Source organism: Scyliorhinus canicula, chromosome 5 (assembly GCF_902713615.1).
Source record: "Scyliorhinus canicula chromosome 5, sScyCan1.1, whole genome shotgun sequence".
Taxonomy (NCBI): domain Eukaryota; kingdom Metazoa; phylum Chordata; class Chondrichthyes; order Carcharhiniformes; family Scyliorhinidae; genus Scyliorhinus; species Scyliorhinus canicula.
Window position 1 is genome coordinate 170,691,398 of NC_052150.1, and position 17,881 is coordinate 170,709,278.

At 46.5% G+C, this 17,881-nt stretch overlaps 1 protein-coding gene across 1 annotated transcript in view; it reads left to right on the forward strand.

Annotated features, from left to right (window-relative positions):
* The window catches only part of malrd1 (MAM and LDL receptor class A domain containing 1), a 499,008-nt gene that overhangs the window by 236,456 nt on the left and 244,671 nt on the right, over positions 1–17,881 (forward strand). The gene's annotated exons all lie outside the window — the stretch shown is intronic.

A 17,881-nucleotide genomic window follows, 5' to 3' on the forward strand; every position in this document is an offset into this window, starting at 1 on the left:
CCTGCAACCAAAGGGCAATTTAGCATCGCCAAACCATCTAATGTGCACATCGTTGGACTGTGGGAGGAAACTGGAGATCCCAGAAAAACACGCACAGACATGAGTAGAACGTGGAAGCTCCACACAGTCATCCAACGCCGGAATTGAATCCAGATCCCTGGTGCTGTGAGGCAGCCATGCTAACCACTGTGCCACCATTCCGTGAGAACTAATGTCAGTTAAGCCTTGGAGTCATACTCAAGTCTTTCAGTTGTGAGACATGTACTAGTTTTGTGCCTACTGGGTTTCCTCCAAAAACAAATACTGAGGTGTAGACAGCAATGAAGACATCAGCCCAAAGACTGCCACAAATATAGAGGCTTAGGAGCTCGTACAGAGCTATTATACATCAATCAAATGCCTGCTTCTAAATGGTCCTGCATGTTGAGGATGAAAACCACATTATACTAAGAATCAAGCTGTGACATTGTAAAATTAAACACCAGAAGTCTGTTAATAGATACAGTCTGTGGTCTGGACATTGTAAACAGTTTGATGTTTATGTAGCTTTAAAAATAGTTTATTTTGATAAGCTGTAAATTTATTTTGACTATTAAAAGGAGGAACAAGGTAAGATTACTACATCTAGAGATGAATAGGTGATACAAAATAAATGGAGGAACAGATACTACTGCATCTACTCACATGTATATAGTGGGCAGGATTCTCCAATTGTCGACACCTACATCGTAATTGGCTATCGGACGGAGAATCCCCGTTTTCGACCGAATTGGGGACGGCGTCTGTTTTTGGATGCTTCGCCCCCTCCAAAGTAGGTCATCGAGGAGTACATCGCACGCCGTTGGGACGGCCTCATGACGTTCCCTGAAGGCCCTCCCCGATGGACCACACTGGTGGCGGTGATTAAAGGCTGGGCCAAATAATGTGTGGTGGGCGGGTGTTTGGCATAGCAAGAGTTAATGTGGGACTGGAGAACAGTGACACCTAAAGTGTGATGTAAAGGGTCATATGACAAAGGGCCTGAGAGAGTATGCAGAGATCTGTATCAAAGTAAGCTTGGAGTTAAATCATAGAGGGTGATTCTCCAGCCATACCGTGCTCAGTGCAAATCCTGGTATGTTGGGAGAATAGACGGATAGCCTGGAGACTTTTTCGGGCACAAAACAGTTTCTGAATCTCCCGGACCGCTCCAGTGGCTGTGGTCAGGATCTCGCCCCTAGAGGGCGAGAAACAGATCATAGCTAATTTGCATTCATTTTAATCTCATTAGTGATATTAAAGTTCAATGCAGCGGCCTGCCGGTATTCTCCTGCCCCCCACCCCCTCCACTCTGTTATATTACAGGGGTGTAATATATATGCTACTCGTTTGTCTTGCCGAGTTATACTTAACTTGATGATAAACAGTCGAAGTCTTCCAGTTGATGACAAATTATTTATTGAGTAACTAAATAACATACTTGTGAGTTCTTTACTTTAATACTTTGACTAGTAGTAGAATTAACTTAGATTAGATTAAATTAACAACGAATATAATACACAACACTCTGAGTTGGTCAGCACGGTAGCATTGTGGATAGTACAATTGTTTCACAGCTCCAGGGTCCCAGGTTCGATTCTGGCTTGGGTCACTGTCTATGCGGAGTCTGCACATCCTCCCTGTGTGAGCGTGGGTTCCCTCCGGGTGCTCCGGTTTCCTCCCATAGTCCAAAGATGTGAAGGTTAGGTGGATTGGCCATGATAAATTGCCCTTAGTCCAAAATTGCCCTTAGTGTTGGGTGGGGTTACTGGGTTATGGGGATAGGGTGGAGGTGTTGACCTTGCGTAGGGTGCTCTTTCCAAGAGCTGGTGTAGACTCGATGGGCCGAATGGTCTCCTTCTGCACTGTAAATTCTATGATAATCTTCTAGCTGCATTACACACGAAGAAGAGAGGGAGAGAGAGCAGGGAACTGCTTAGATAGTCCCTGTTAGTGTTTCCACCTAGTGATCATCTGACTGTACTGACTGCACATTAACTAATCATGTATTTACATATATAGAGATCACTACACCCTCCAGCCCCGCCAAATGGAAGGCACCTGCGGCCAAACTACTACTGGTCTTTAAAAGCGGGGACCAGGCACCATGGACTCCAAGAGGGAGGAAGGAGGTGAATACCCCTCTCTGCTTACTTCCAGGGAGTACTTCCAGGAAGTACAAGGGCACAGCAGCCACTGGACAGATGTTGTGGCAGTGTCCTTTAAGTTGGGGTTTGAGGGGCTCGGGCTGAGATGGAGGGAACCAGGTTGGGAGCCTCACCTGGCGTGGGGTCACTTTGGGTCTGTGAAGCCTTGAAGCCTGCTTTATTTCATGTTTAACACCCCAGAACAAGGCAAATCACAGCTTTTATGGTCTGTCTGTCCTAAATTCCTCTCACAGGACAGAGCCATTCTGCAGCTTGTTTCTAGGAGAAGCATTTCACTCCCCTTGAAGTTTCAAGAGGCACTGTGGTTTCAATGATTTTTAAAATTCATTTTTACGGGATATGGGCTTCACCGGTTAGTATTTATTGCCCATCCCTAATTGCCCTTCAGAAGGTGGTGGTGAGCTGCCTTCTTGAACCGCTGCAGTCCCTGAGGTGTGGGTACACCCACAGTGCTATTAGGGAGGGACTTCCAGGATTCTGACCCAGCGACAGTGAAGGAACGGCGACATATTTCTAAGTCAGAATGGTGAGTGGGAACCTCCAGGGGGTGCGGTTCCGAGGTATCTGTTGCTCTTGGCCTTCTAGTTGGTAGCAGTCATGGGTTTGGGAGATGCTGTCTAAGGAACCTTGGTGAGTTACTGCAGTACATCTTGTAGATGGTACACATGACTGCCACTGTTCATTGCTGGTGGAGGATTTGAAAGTTTGTGGAAGGGGGATCAAACAAGCGGGCTGTTTTGTCCTGGATGTTGTCAAGCTTCCTGAATGTTGTTGGAGTTGTACTCATCCAAGCAAGTGGCGAGTATCCCATTACACTCCCAAATTATGCCTTGTAGATGTTGACCGGGCTTTTGGAAGTCATTGGAGTCCTGGCCTTTGACCTGCTCTGAGTAGCCACAATATTGATATGGCTACTCCAGTTCAGTTACTGATCAACTGTCACCCCCGGATATTAATTGTGCGGAGTTCAGCAATGGGAATGCCATTGAATGTCAAGGAGCGATAGTTAGATAGTTAGATCCTCTCTTCATCGGATTCCCACAGTGCAGAAGGAGGCCATTCGGCCCAACGAGGCTGCATCTATCTACTCTGCCCTATACCCGTAACCCTGTAACCTAACCTGCACATTCCTGGACAAATGGGGCAATTTATCATGGCCAATCCATCTAACCTGCACATCTCTCTTGTAGGAGATGTCATTGTCAGGCACTTGTGTGGCGTGACTGTTACTTGCCACTTGTGAGCCCAAGCCTGGTTTATCCAGGTGTTGCTGCATTTGGACATGAACTGCTTCAGTATCTGAGGAGTCGCAAGTGGTGTTCAACATTGTGCAGTTATCTGCGAACATCCCCACTTCTGAACTTACGATGGAAGGGAGGTCACTGAAAAAGGAACTGAAGATGGTTGGGCCGAGGACATTACCCTGAGGAACTCCTGCAGCGATGTCCTGGAGCTGAGGTGATTGACATCCAACCACCACAACCATCTTCCATCTTCCTTTGTGCCAGGTATGACTCCAACCGGGTGGAGAGTTTCCCCCTGATTCCTATTCACTCCAGTTTTGCTCAGGCTCCTTGATACCGTACTCAGTCAAATGCTGCCTTATTGTCAAGGTCAGTCATTCTCACCTCACCTCCGGCATTCAGCTCTTTTCTTCATGTTTGACTCAATGCTGTAATGATGTCAGGAGCTGAGTGACCCTGGCAGAACCCAAACTGAGTGTCTGTGAGCAGCTTATTGCTGAGTTAGTGCCACTTGAATTGCACTGTTGATGACTCCTTCAATCACTTTACTGATGATGGAGTGACTGATAGGGCAGTAAGTGGCTGGCTTGGATTTTTCCTGTTATTTGTGTATAGGACAGACCTGGGCAATTTTCCATATTGCCGGGTAGATACCAGTGTTACAGTTGTCCTGGAACATCTTGGCTAGGGGTGTAGCAAGTTCTGGAGTACAAACCTTCAGGACTATTGCTGGAATATTGTCAGGACTCATAGCCTTAGCAGTATCCGTGCCTTCAACTGTTTCTTGATAGCATGTAGAGTGAATTCTAATGGCTGAAGACTATTGCAGTATGCCTTCTTTTATCCCTTTGTACTTGATTATTTATATACCATCTCACTCCCCTTGAAGTTTCAATAGGCTCTTTGGTTTCAATGTTGCAATATGCCTTCTTTTATCCCTTTGTACTTGGTTGTTTACATTGAATTTCACACCTCATTGACTTTTACAAGCTGCTTGATTGACAGCTGAAGGCTATCTCAAAGGAGGGTTAGCTTTGTTTGTTTTGAACACAGTAAGAAGTCTTACAACACCAGGTTAAAGTCCAACAGGATTGTTTCAAACACTAGCTTTTGGAGCACTGCTCCTTCTTCAGGTCCTCAGGACCTTCTTGAGCCACTGTTGCATTCACTGAATAAACATGATGACCACACCAGGGGGCTGGACAGTGACCTGAGGAAGGAGCAGTGCTCCAAAAGCTAGTGATTTGAAACAAACCTGTTGGACTTTAACCTGGTGTTGTAAGACTTCTTACTGTGCTCACCCCAGTCCAACGCCGGCACCTCCACATCTTTGTTTTGAACATTTCACAGTCCATTAACACTGAATTGCTTCCTCTTTTGAGCAAGTGTCCTGTCTGACTCTATTTTTTTCTACTGTGGATTTTTTTCTGCTCTGAAGTACTTCCTAGCAAGACCAGGTGTGCTCTGTCTGAATTATTATTTTTTTAGACTGGATCTTTTTCAATCTCTGGTGCCTGAACAGAATACCTGTACTGGAGGAACTGGAGAAGCAGCTGGCACCACTCGGACATTAAAGAGCAAGGGTTCCTCAATGAGGACCTTCTTGAGCCACTGTTGCATTCACTGAATAAACATGATGACCACACCAGGGGGCTGGACAGTGTCCTGACAGTAGCCCTTGGCACCCTGGAAGTGCCATCATGGCACCTCATTGAGTGGTGTCGCTCACTTGGGGGACCTTTACAAATGCGCCCCAGCAGCATGGTGGCACAGTGGTTAGCACAGCGCCAAGGTCCCAGGTTCGATCCTGGCCCTGGGTCACTGACCGTGTGGAGTTCTCCCCGTGTTTGCGTGAGTTTCACCCCCACAACCCAAAGATGTGCAGGGTAGGTGGATTGGCCATGTTAAATTGCCCCTTAATTGGAAAAATAAATTGGGTACTCTAATTTTTTTTAAAAATGGCACCCAGATCTCGGGGGATCAGGCTTTTCCGATGTCTTCAGGTCCCACACCATCACATTTTCAGCGCAAATTATCCCGGCTGTAAAATAAATGACTAAGTGTGGGAGAAGTGTGATAGAAATAACACTTAGTCATTTTTTTAGGGAATTCCATCCATAATCTGGGCTGTCTGGGGGCGGCACGGTGGATGGTGGTTAGCACTGCTGCCTCACGGTGCCAGAGGCCCGGGTTTGATTCAGACCTTGGGTGACTGTGTGGAGTTTGCACTTTCTCCCCGTTTCAGCGTGGGTTTCCTCCAGGTGCTCAGTGTCCTCCCACGGTCCAAAGATGTGCAGGTTAGCAGGATTGGCCATGGTAAAATTGCCCATATGTGGAGTTACAGGGGATAGGGTGGGTGGGGGGGGGGGGGGGGGGGGTCCAGGTAGGGTGTTCTTTCTGAAGGTTAATGCAGACTCGATGGGCCAAATGGCCGCCATCCGCACTGTAGTGATGCTATGATATGTACAAAGTTACGTGTTACCAATAAATAGTACTTACAAGCCTCCAAACCTCTGCATGAGGCAAACCCTTGCAACATGGTGGAAACTCTTGGATAAAGACAGAAGTGAAGATGCCGGAATATGAAACAATAATGGAAAAGCTGTAAATATGTTGGGTAAAGAGGGAGGTGTCGTATAAGAGCTTTTGGCATAGCAAGGATGAGTACAAATTTCAGTTCTCAGGCTGAACCAATCTTTAAATGTCTCATGGTATTAATTAGTCAGAGTAGTCCATTTTGTTTATCACTGTGGCCAGCACGGGTTCAGAGACAGCCTCATTCCTTGTGACGGCCAAGCTCTGTTGGAAAAATCAAAGGGGGAGTATTTTCTGCTCCTGTTTTCGGTGGGTGGATATGGCATGGGGGCTGGAAATTTATTGGGCAACCCAAAATGGCATTTACACTGGTGGGATTTTCCCGATCAACAGTCCTTACCCCCCTCCTACCAGTGACTTAACTGGAATATTAACTTTGCAAGCCTGGGTTCTCCTCTGCATAGATTTAAATATAAGTATCAGGCCTTTACACCTGATAGTCAACCCACATGTTGGAGTGCCCATTCGCACCAATGTGGATCACAGTAGGGCTCGACATGCACCTGGTTACCGGAACCCACTGGAGACACACAGGTGACTACAGGCCCGAGGGGGTGGGAAAGAGGGTCATGGCTCTGACCATACCCTGGCACTGTCCCTGGCATTGCTCCAGGCACTGGTCTCAATCAGAGCACGCCTTGCCAGCATAACATGGTGGCACTCACTTCTTAACATTTCATTGCACTGAGTGGCTAATGCTGCTGTGCAGGAAGCTGTCTTTGGGGCCAATGGCTCCTCCTAGCCTCACCTCACCCCCCAACCCCATTTTTACCCCATCCCATCTGCAAAAACATCAGAAGATTTTGCCCAAAGTTCTAAAGACAGCCACCTGAACATACACTGAAAACATTCTTAAGTGTCCACATCTTTGAATAAAAAATTCACTGCAAGGAATCAGTCCTTTTGAGGTCAGGCGTACAATTGCTCTGAGAGTCCACCAATACCTAACAACGAACATGAGAAGCTATACTGGGAAAATGCTGACTGAAGCACCATCTTAAGCAACAATGGGATAATAAATCAACCTTACGAGATCAATTTGGGCTGATACAAAGGCCAGACAGTGCAGAATGAGGGATTTTGACATAAAGGATTGTCAAAAGACATGATAGCTTCAGGATTAGATGAGAAGGCAGAGGCTGAACATGCAAAAGCACGAGTGTAGTCTGCCAGTTCGATAGCCAGTGACATCAATGGCATCTGAAATCCTTTGATGCCTACTTTAATTTAAGAAGTAATCAAATGTTTGAACAAGCAAAGTTCAACAAGCGAGTCCATCAGCACAGAGAATCTATTGACCCTTTCATAAATTAATTATACAGATTGGAAAAGGGCTGTAACTGCAGCAAATTTAAGTCAGAATTCATATTGAGACTGAACAGTAGTCAGAGTGGCTGATGATGCCGTTCCGGACATACTACAAGCAAAAAATGTCTGACTCAAGAAAAGGCCAACCAAAATAATCAGGCAGTCTGAAATTTGCCAATAATTAGTGGAACAAAGGAAGTAAGAGGTGCACAAATAGTCAGCCAAACCCTCTGGTATTGTCCTCTGATATAGCCTATCGTGTCAGCATGTAAACAGAGATGGCTGGGAGTGACCCAAGTCCTCCATGCAATTTCTCCTGATTGGTTTTTTAATAATCCTTATTGTCACAAGTAGGCTTACATTAACACTGCAATTAAGTTACTGTGAAAAGCCCCTAGTCGCCACATTCCAGCACCTGTTCAGGTATACTGAGGGAGAATTCAGAATGTCCAAATTACCTAATAGCATGCCTTTCGGGACTTGTGGGAGGAAACTGGAGCACCCGGAGGAAACCCAAGCAGACACAGGGAGAATGTGCAGACTCTGCATAGACAGTGACCCAAGCCGGGAATCGAACCTGGGATCCTGGCGCTGTGAAGCCATAGTGCTAACCACTGTGCTACCGTGCTACCCCATTTGACCTCATTATATCCTGAGGAGAATGTTCTAAGTATTTGTGAAACATTTTCTGAACATCAAATTCTGCTGTTCATTTCTCTGAAGACTTTACTGGCCGTTTATTATGAATACTGGTAGAAGTTATTTTGGGGACTGAAGAACTAGATTTATTGATGTGAACTGTTACCAGACTCCTAAATCACCCCCTTTGGACTGAACTGATCTCTCCCCGCCTTTTCTGTACTGTGTAGCACTTCACTCTGTATGCTTCACCCGATGTCTATGTATTTACATTGTGTATCTATCGTATGTCATATGTTTTTCATGTATGGAACGATCTGTCTGGACTGTACGCAGAACAATACTTTTCATTGTTCCTTGGTACACATGATAATAAATACAAACCCAAATGCTCTCATTCTGTTTTACGAACAGAAGGGGCTGGTTTAGCACAGTGGGCTAAACAGCTGGCTTGTAATGCAGAACAATGCCAGCAGCGCGGGTTCAATTCCCGTACCAGCCTCCCCGAACAGGCGCCGGAATGTGCCGACTAGGGGCTCTTCACAGTAACTTCATTGAAACCTACTTGTGACAATAAGCGAGTATTATTATTATAGAAGGAGGAAATAGAAGAGGTTAGATTGGAGGAACTTTAAAGTGAAGCATCACAAAAGATGTTTGCTTCCAACATGTTGAGTTTGTGGAACCAGTATGTCTGCCAGTAAGTGTTTCAGAAATCTGTACTTGGTCCGCGGAGGTTGTTAGGAAGTTACATCAAATACTGACTAAAGGCCATCAGCTGCTTCAGTCAGAAGACCAGTCTCAATCAATTAAAGTTACTATAGCACGACCATTAGTCAGAAAGCTCACTATTTTATAAAGAAATCCCACGTCACAAAGTATCTGAGGGTCTGTGAATATCAGTGTACAGTGATGGGAAAACAAGTAGTGATCCCAGGGCAGAACAGCAACTCTGAATATTTTTATCAATTACTAAACTGTTTGTCACCTTGATTTACTCTATTAGTTGCAGGCTGTGGGCCTTTGAGTGGTCCTGGATTTTCCACTCCCTAATCAAGGCCTAACTCCCTCATTTGAAGCTCTAGATGTGTCAACAGCCTATTCAAATTAAGGGAAAACTCCCAACAGGATCATCAGCGCAGGCCATGGTGAACCAGCTCGAACCCATTTTGCTGGAATACAAAATTTATGTTGACGGAATTTCCCCCAAGGTGCTCCCAAGTGGGCAAAGAGGAGCCATTATGAATGTGAATGGTAAACTAGACTTAAACATCCTTCAAATATATTCTAACAATCATTTAGCTCCCAATGGGTGAGTTGTTGAAAAAAGAATGGAAAAACATGAGTTCCACTTAATTGTTCTCACTAAAAAGCGAGGACTTTGCCCTCGACTCCGACCCACCCAGCCGGGGGGGGGGGGGGGGGGGGGGGCAGTGGGGGTGGGCCGGGCATGCCTGCCATCAGCCAATGGTCTTTTCCTCACGTCCCACTAGAGTCAATGGCCATATGCGTTGTTCGTCGGCCGGGTACCGACGACGGGTGTTTGCCTTCGGCGGGAACGGAAGATTCCACCAGCGGGATAGGCCAGAAAATCCTGGCCTGTGTGTTCTCTCCAGGTGATCATTTCCAGCCTGTGGAATCCACTCTTATATTTAAATGAATATTTAATGCCATTTCTCATGTGAACAGGCAACACTTTAAAAATAATGAAAAAATATGTTTAAAAAGTGGTGTTTAGTGTTTCCGAACTGATTATTGCACAGAGGACAGTTGATTGATTATATCCCCCAGTGATCGAGTGCAACTGACAAATGTACCAGCGTGACAGAAACAGACATTTGTTAATGCATCAAATGAACAAAATGTGTTGTATCTCTTGTTCAGCCGATGCAGCAATCTTTTCCTGAAATTTTATGTATGTTCAGGTTTACAATCAAACAGTTTTCACCCCTTTCCAACAGACTGCAGATAGAGTGCACAAGGCCTTCAAATACATATTCAATATGAGACTTGCATTTGTTCTGGATCATGCTCCTGTTTATAGCATTGTCAACTTGCTGTTAAAGGTGCGTTGTGAACGTGTTGTCAACAGTGCATGGCAGAGATAACAAATGGCAGCATTAGCAGCATTTAATGTGCTGCTCTGAAAGTATCACGGCTTTTGACCTTGATATTTAATGGTTTTCTTAGCAGTGAGCAGGAAAAACTGCTGGAATCTTTGAGTTCCGTGGTGTAGAGAAGTACTGAGTTGGAGCATCTGGCGACCAGGGACTAGTAGCAATGGAAGTTTATTGATAACTGAGCAGCCCTTTCATGCTGTGTGCTCTGCCCACACTCCGGGGAAACTCCCGCACACCCGACACGTGGGGCGGGATTCTCCCATTTGGCGCAGAGTGTCCACGCAGTTGGAAAAGTCGTTGCGTTTCACGATGGCGTAAACGGGCCGCTGGGAATACCAACTCTGGCCTCTACAGCGGGCCAGCATGCTGCTGGAGCGGTTCATGCCGCTCCTGCCTTCCATCCTGGCGCGAACTGTGGGCCGCGGGATCCGCGCGTGCGCAGTGGCGCCGGTGCCAACCCGCACATGCGCGGTGGCCTCCCTCAATGCGCCGGCCCCGTCGCAACATGGCGTGGGAGTTCAGGGGCCGGCACGGATGAAAATAGGCCTGGGGAGCGTGAGGCCGGCCCGCCGATCGGCGGCTGCCAATCGTGGGCCAGGCCCCATCGGAGGCGCCCCCCCCCCTCCCCGGGGTCGGAGCCTCTCTCTCCCACCCCTCCCCCCCACAGGCCGGCCCTGACCCTGCGCGCAGAGTTCCCGCTGGCTGCGACTAGGTGTGGATGGTGCCGGCGGGACCCAGGCCGAGAATCGGAGGCCTGGCCGTGTACAGCGACCAGTGCCGCGCCAAATGCGCCGGCGCCAATGGCGTTGATTCTCCGCTTAGCGGAGAATCGCTTGCCGGCGTCGGGATGGCGTGGCCCGGTTGTGGGGATTCTACAGCCCGGGCCCAGACTGGGAGAATTCCGCCCGTGACCTTTTGTGTACCGCGACATCCCAATGTCACAAGGGCAGAGTGGGTTAGCATTTCGATTGTAACCTCTTTCCACTTCATCACCATTTGATAAGGATGCCACTCATGTGGGTTTTGAACTGGGGTTGCAGAAGAGACTTCACTATGGGGATCGTGATCATGGTGCATCTGGAGAACATTCTCTGTGTTGACGAGGGCCGACTCTGTCTCGGCACATTTTGCAGGCTGAGAAATGCAGAATAGGAATCTGTGAGGCCTCAGGCACATTTCTCAATAGGTGCTTGGCTGAACAGACAATTCATTCTGTAGGCTGTTAGACTGTATGTACAGGGGATTGCTTGTAACATGCTCAAAGTAGCACGTGTGTGCAAAATCCCTGAACTCTCTGGTAATGAACTGGAGAATATTATCTGTCATTATCCTCTGAGGGATGCCATGTGTGGCTAAGTGTCTCTTGAGCTTGCCTATCACCGTGTTGCTCTTTACGTCTGGCAGGTGGTCAATCTCAAACCATCCAGAGTATGAGTCGACTAGGCCTGAGTGCTGTTTACCATTCCATTAGATGATACCAGCCACTGTGCATGACCATGGGAGATCCAGGAACTTATGTAGGTGCAATAGTTCCTTGCTTTAATTATGCGTGAGTGAATTGCATGGAGTGCACCTGGATACTTCCCTCTCCATGTCCACATACATCGAGGGCCGGCATTGGGACTCCTTCATCCTGTATCTGGTTGCTTCCAACCCTGGGTATCTTTGGTGGAGTTGCTTGGCATAGTAACTCTGCAGAGAGGTGCAGATGACTAATTGCTAGCCATGGAGTTTCAGTCCATCTTGGATGGTTAGCTCCTCCCTTGTAAAGGAGGGAAACACTTTTGAAGACTGGGGCCAGCCTTTCATAATGACACCATGAAGCTGCCTATAGGGCATCTTTAAGTTCTTCAATTCAACTAGATGGAAGTAACTGTTTGATCATGATGTCAATGTCCTCTTCACAATCTGCCTGCTCAGTAGTGGATAGAAAGGCTCTGGAAAGCGCATCAGCAAGGTCCAACTCCTTAGCATGTTTGTAGACCACACCTAGCCTGTAGTGCTACATCAATCTGGAGCATCATGTTCTACAGACGTTCAGAGGTAGAGTGAAGAGGTTTTTTAAGAATAGTGATGAGTGGCTGATGATCAGCTTTGACACTGATGGGAGAACTCTATGCAAATTCATGACATTTCTGACAAGCGAAGACGAGGGCAAAGAGTTCCTTCTCGATTTGCACATAACAAGTTTCAGTGTCAGTGAAGGTTCGAAGGCTACTGATGTGCCATTCTGGATGCAGACGACACCAAGTCCATGCTGGGAGGCATCTACTGATAGGAGTACAAGTGCTCAAACATCAAAGTATTGTAGCAGCGGAGGGACTGAGAGGCCTGCTTGAGCTTGTTAAACACAACAGTCTTGTACTCCTGCCAAAACCATTTGACATCTTGGTGGAGGAGCTGTAACAAGGAATGAACTTGGAAAAATGATTTGTCATACTAAGGAAGCACTGCAAAGGATGATTGTCGACAGGAAAGGAAACCTGTTATACAGACTTTGTCTTGTCTGGATCTGTCTTCACACCATCATCTGTGAGTAAGTGACCCAGGTAAGGAACCTGGTTGACCTGGAATCTGCAATTAGCAGGGTTAAACTTGAACTGTATGATCCTGGTTCAGTCAAAGACTAGACAAAGATGTGCATCAGTTCTTGCATAGTATGACCTCAGACTAGGATGTCATCGATGATGATTTTGCAAGGTTATCCTGTGAAGAGCTGTTCCATGCACCGTTGGAAGATGGCGCCAGTGGAGATCCCTTCGGGCATGCAAATGAAACAATATCTGCTTTCTAGAGACATGAATGTGATCAGTTTCGAGGATTCTTCACCGAGCAGTATCTGCCAGAACCCACACTTGGCACCCAGAATGCTGAAACCTTAGCGTTGGGCATATCTGCTATCATAATGAAGTCTGAGCAACGCCTTGTTTAAGTGAAATGGGTATTACGATCTCAGACCAGACCCCACCTCTGGTTAGGCTACTGGACAGTTCTAACCACAGTTCATACAACCAGGATCATACAGTTCAAACTTAACCCTGCTAATTGCAGACTCTAGGTCAACCAGGTTCCTTAACTGGGTCACTTACTCCAGGAGCAAAGGCATAAACAAATAGGGATTATGGTATTTTAAAACAAACTTTATTACTAACACAGTATTAATATTACTCAATGCAGTGAATACAATACCCTTAATTGCTATCTTTATTCCCACTTAAACATACAAGAAAAAAAACATCTCAGCTCTCAATCCACTTTCCAACTACCAATGGCACACAGGATTACTTGCTTTACAGAGATGTTCTTTGAGAAAGGGGGATGGCTTGACACTGCTTTAAAGAAAAGGTCTGACTCTTGTCAGACCCATGCAAACACTCTGGCTGTATTTCTTCAGAAGATGTTTCTCAGCGTGTTTCAGCTCCCCCTTGTCCTCAGTTGAGTCTGCCCTACTTTAAAGACGACTGTAGTGAAAGCATAATGGCTTCACTTGTGCAGACAGCTTCATTCAGCTCCAAGCTGCACTGCTTTCTCAAAATACCTTGGCTCCACCCAGCTACCATATCATCTCACCAAGCTGAAATCTAATTAACTCCACAGAGAATCCCCTTACTCAAAGCAACAGTCTATTATCCCAAACCTTTGACGATGCTTTAATTGCACCCCTGGCTCCTAAATCCTTAGCTGTCTTTCAAACTAGGATTCATTTGAAACATGACTGCAGCAGTGAAACCCCTTTTGTACCTGCAACATCCCAGCGTCCACATGACCACTGTTGCTCGTTTTACTGGAGTGTATTAACACACCGCCGTTTAAAGGCCGTGTGCTTAACACTACTATGGCTCTGTGTATGTAATTATGCTCAGGAGTCGCCAGGTGCCGTATTTAGACACCTCACAAGTATATCAAGGTCAGGTTCAAAGTAATAAATCTGTACACTGATTAGTAAGTCCAAACGATTGATATTTATTATGACAAATATAATAAATACACATGCATACGCTAAAGAGACTAACTTACTTCTAATACTAAACAACTGAAATACTTATCTAGACAGGAACAGGCAAGGTCAGGGGACAAGGCCTTCGTCCCGTTCTTGGTCTGCAACTCTCAGGTACTTAAAGTTGTCAGGATCTAGCAAGGTCTGGATCACGTAGCGATCGTTGTATTGGCACTTACAGTTCGATGGCTGATGGCTCAACGGCTGGTGATGGAACTGGAGTCAGGATGCAATGTAGCAGCAAAGCAGAGCCGGAGCAACAAAACAGCAGAGAGCCGGAGCCAAAACAGACCGAACCATGTGCTACTTCTATAGGTCTTAGAAGTCCGTGCCCCTTCGGGGCGGGCCTTTTACCTGCCATGTATCGATTGGGCCTTTCCCAATCGATATCTTCTAAACCCCCCAATCTGAGGGTCGTTCCTCGATGGGTGGGGCAGTCCCTATGGTTCTTTGTGTTGGTTGCTGTGGTGCCGTTCTGTCTGGGCGTCTACTCAAAAGTATTCATTGATACTTAAATGTTTCTATTGTGCGGGGTCTGGATCTGGATCACCTCATTACTATGTAGATCTGTTGCCATTTACACCTTTGGCTGAAACTCTGCACCTGGCCAAAAACTGGTTTCTGTACGTGCAGAATGCTAATTAGTCTTCTGCAAACTGCTTGTCCTTGCTAAGACTGTTTTTCCCTGCAGCCTTAGCAGTTCTCCATTTTGTAGCCCAGTGTCCATCTTAGATGGCTACACCACCTGGTCTATATGTGGAGCCCCAACAGAGCTGAAAATGCAGAGGGCCTAATACCTACCTAACCTTTAGTGGGGAATGGATGCAAGTTGAAGGAAGGCACACTGTGGTTGGGATTTTCCGCACCCCGCACTGCGTGTTTCACGATGGCGGAGGTGGCCATCATTGGCTGACAGCAGGATCTTCTGGTCCCACCATTGTCAATGCAATTTGCCATTGAATGAACCCCCTCGCCCGCCGATGGGAAACTCGCAGCAGGGGTGCGCCATCGGTGAAACCAAAAGATCCAGCCAGCGTGAACAGCTGGAAAGTTCCAGCCCGTAAGGGTAAACACTAGGGTGGGGATTTAGTAAGACATTGCCCCTTTTTCTTAATCAATTATCCCTGCAGTCAATGATAATCACAAAGATAATTGTAGATGAGTGATGTAATTATCCCCCAAGGATTAAATGCAAGAAATCTAGAATGGAGGGCAGGGGATATCCATTTACTTTACAGTGCAAATGCATTACCAGAGTTCATGATTGAAGCAGAGATGATGTCCACATTTCAGATAGGTGGTGAAGGAAAGGGGAATAACAAAAATTGGAAAAGGATTGGCATAAGACTACTGATTAAGCGGAGCATCAATATTAACATGGACTGGTTGGACTGAACGACCTATTTCTGCAGTAATTTCTAATATTATCTCACCAAACATACAGAACAGTTATGATCAGATGTTCATTGTTCAGTTGGCATAGCTTGGCTCTGCATAATGTAACAATTCTAAGGTTTGTAATATTATGATAGGTGGAACTATATCTTTAAATCTAGGATAAACAAAGGGCATCATGTGACCCCATTCTGACGTCTACTGGGCAGTAACCTTGAGTTATTTAATTGTCCTTTAATTATCAGAGATCAAAGGAAGGCTTAGATTGTTTTATTGGAAACAAGGTGGAAGGTATTTATGCTGAGACAGTGGCGACTTCTGGTGGTGGCGATGTGCTGAACATCTCGAAACCTTAACTTAGGTCCTTAACCTGGAAATCAACCAACAAACTCCTCACCCTCACCCAAAACAAACAACCACTCGAGGAAATGCCCTCAAATCCACCAAGAAATAGAAAAGACAACAACAGCGGCAGGAGTCAGGAGAGAAGAACCCAGACAGCTGACATGAGGAGCGAAGCATAGCAGGACATGGTGGACCAGGAGGGACCACCAATGCAAACGCCGGCTCATCTACTGACAAGGCAGTGGATGGAACTCCTCGGATCACTTAGGGACCCCACGAAGGAGGAACCGATGGTGACCGTGAAGGCGGCCACAGTAATCGCTTTGGCCCCCTTCAGAGGACGGAATGGCAGTTGGAGAGCCAGGAGGCGATGGTGAGGAAATTGGAAATTGGATCCCTAAAACAGACAAAGGTACGGTGGAGTTCAGGTCATACAGACCCATCTCATTGCTAAACACTGAAACTAAAGTGGGGGTGGGGCAGACACTTTAGACTTTGCCTCCCTGATCATCCGCTGGAGACTTCTGCTTGGAAGGAGATCAGCAGCGCCTCCCAAGGCCTCAGACTGGCTGTCCGACTTGGCAGAATTCCTGTAATTGGAAAAAAATATTCGGCAGTCGGAGATCAGTGGCAGTCTTCCACAACACATGGAGGCTATTCACCAGCCTGTTCCAAGATCTGTTTGTGACCAGCAACAAGTAGGGGAGCGGGTGAAGGGGCGGGAGGGAGGAGAGAAACAGACAACGGAAGGAAAAACGAAAGTGGGGGGGAAGGGGGGCTGTAATGGGGAGGATGAAGGGGGAGAGGGAGTGGACATCAAGTAAAACATAGGCAAGCAGGGAGACTGAAGGGCCAAGTAGTGAGGACGCACATGAACGTGACCACAATAGCAATGCTGAGGCACGCCAGGTTGGCGCCAAACATTCTAATACCAGGAGACAGCATGTACATAACTAAAACAGGCGGCACGGTAGCACAGTGGTAGCACTGTTGCTTCACACCTCCAGGGTCCCAGGTTCGATTCCGGCTTGGGTTACTGTCTGTGTGGAGTCTGCACGTTCTCCCCGTGTCTTCGTGGGTTTCCTCCGGGTGCTCCGGTTTCCTTCCATAGTCCAAAGATGTGCAGGTTAGGTGGATTGACCATGCTAAATTGCCCTTAGTGTCCAAAAAAAAGGTTAGGTGGGGTTACTGGGTTACGGGGATAGAGTGGAGGTGTGGGCTTAAGTAGGGTGCTCTTTCCAAGGGCCGGTGCAGATTTAATTGGCCACATGGCCTCCTTCTTCTATGGTTGTTGCCAACGGCGGCACAAAAATTGGGGCCCCACACCTGTACACATATTACTCTTGGATGTATACTTGTAGGTTTTGTCGTGGAGATTTTCCTTTTTGTACCCATTTGTGTAGATTCCACTTTATTGTTGTGTTATAGCCCTGGCGAATGTTATTATAAATAAATATAAAACCAATAAAAATATATTTTTTGAAAGAGACAATGGCAACAGCCTCTGAGTAGACGCTGAGACCCTAAAGTCCCAGATTGGTGCGAAAAGTACTGGATTGCGAACAGTTGTATTGCAAACTTCCAAGATGAGAGATTTGGGCTTTCAAGGATAGGTAATTTTATCTATATACAAGGCTAATGTGTTTCATATTGCCATGGGGAAGTTTTATGAGGGCAATGAAGAATCTAGCATGGGTTTTCAGGATATAAAGAAATAACATTTATTTACAATAACATATATATACAGCAGCAGCTGCAACTTCCCTTGCTGCTCACTCCTCTCTCTCCCTGGTTCCAAACTGGCCAGCTCTATTTATGCAGGGAGTCTGCTAATGATTTCTCCATCCTCCCTCATTGGGGAAGCTCATACTCCCACAGGATTGTGGGATTGTCATTAGTCCCCAGCCAATGGTAAGCAGGCAGGTTATAACAGGAAGAGAGCAGAGGAAGCCCTTTTTTGAGATCAGAGTGCAGGCTTCCCTACAAATCAATGAATCTCAGATAGACATGTATGGTGAGCAGAGATGAAGACTGTTTGGCTTTGCAAACTGC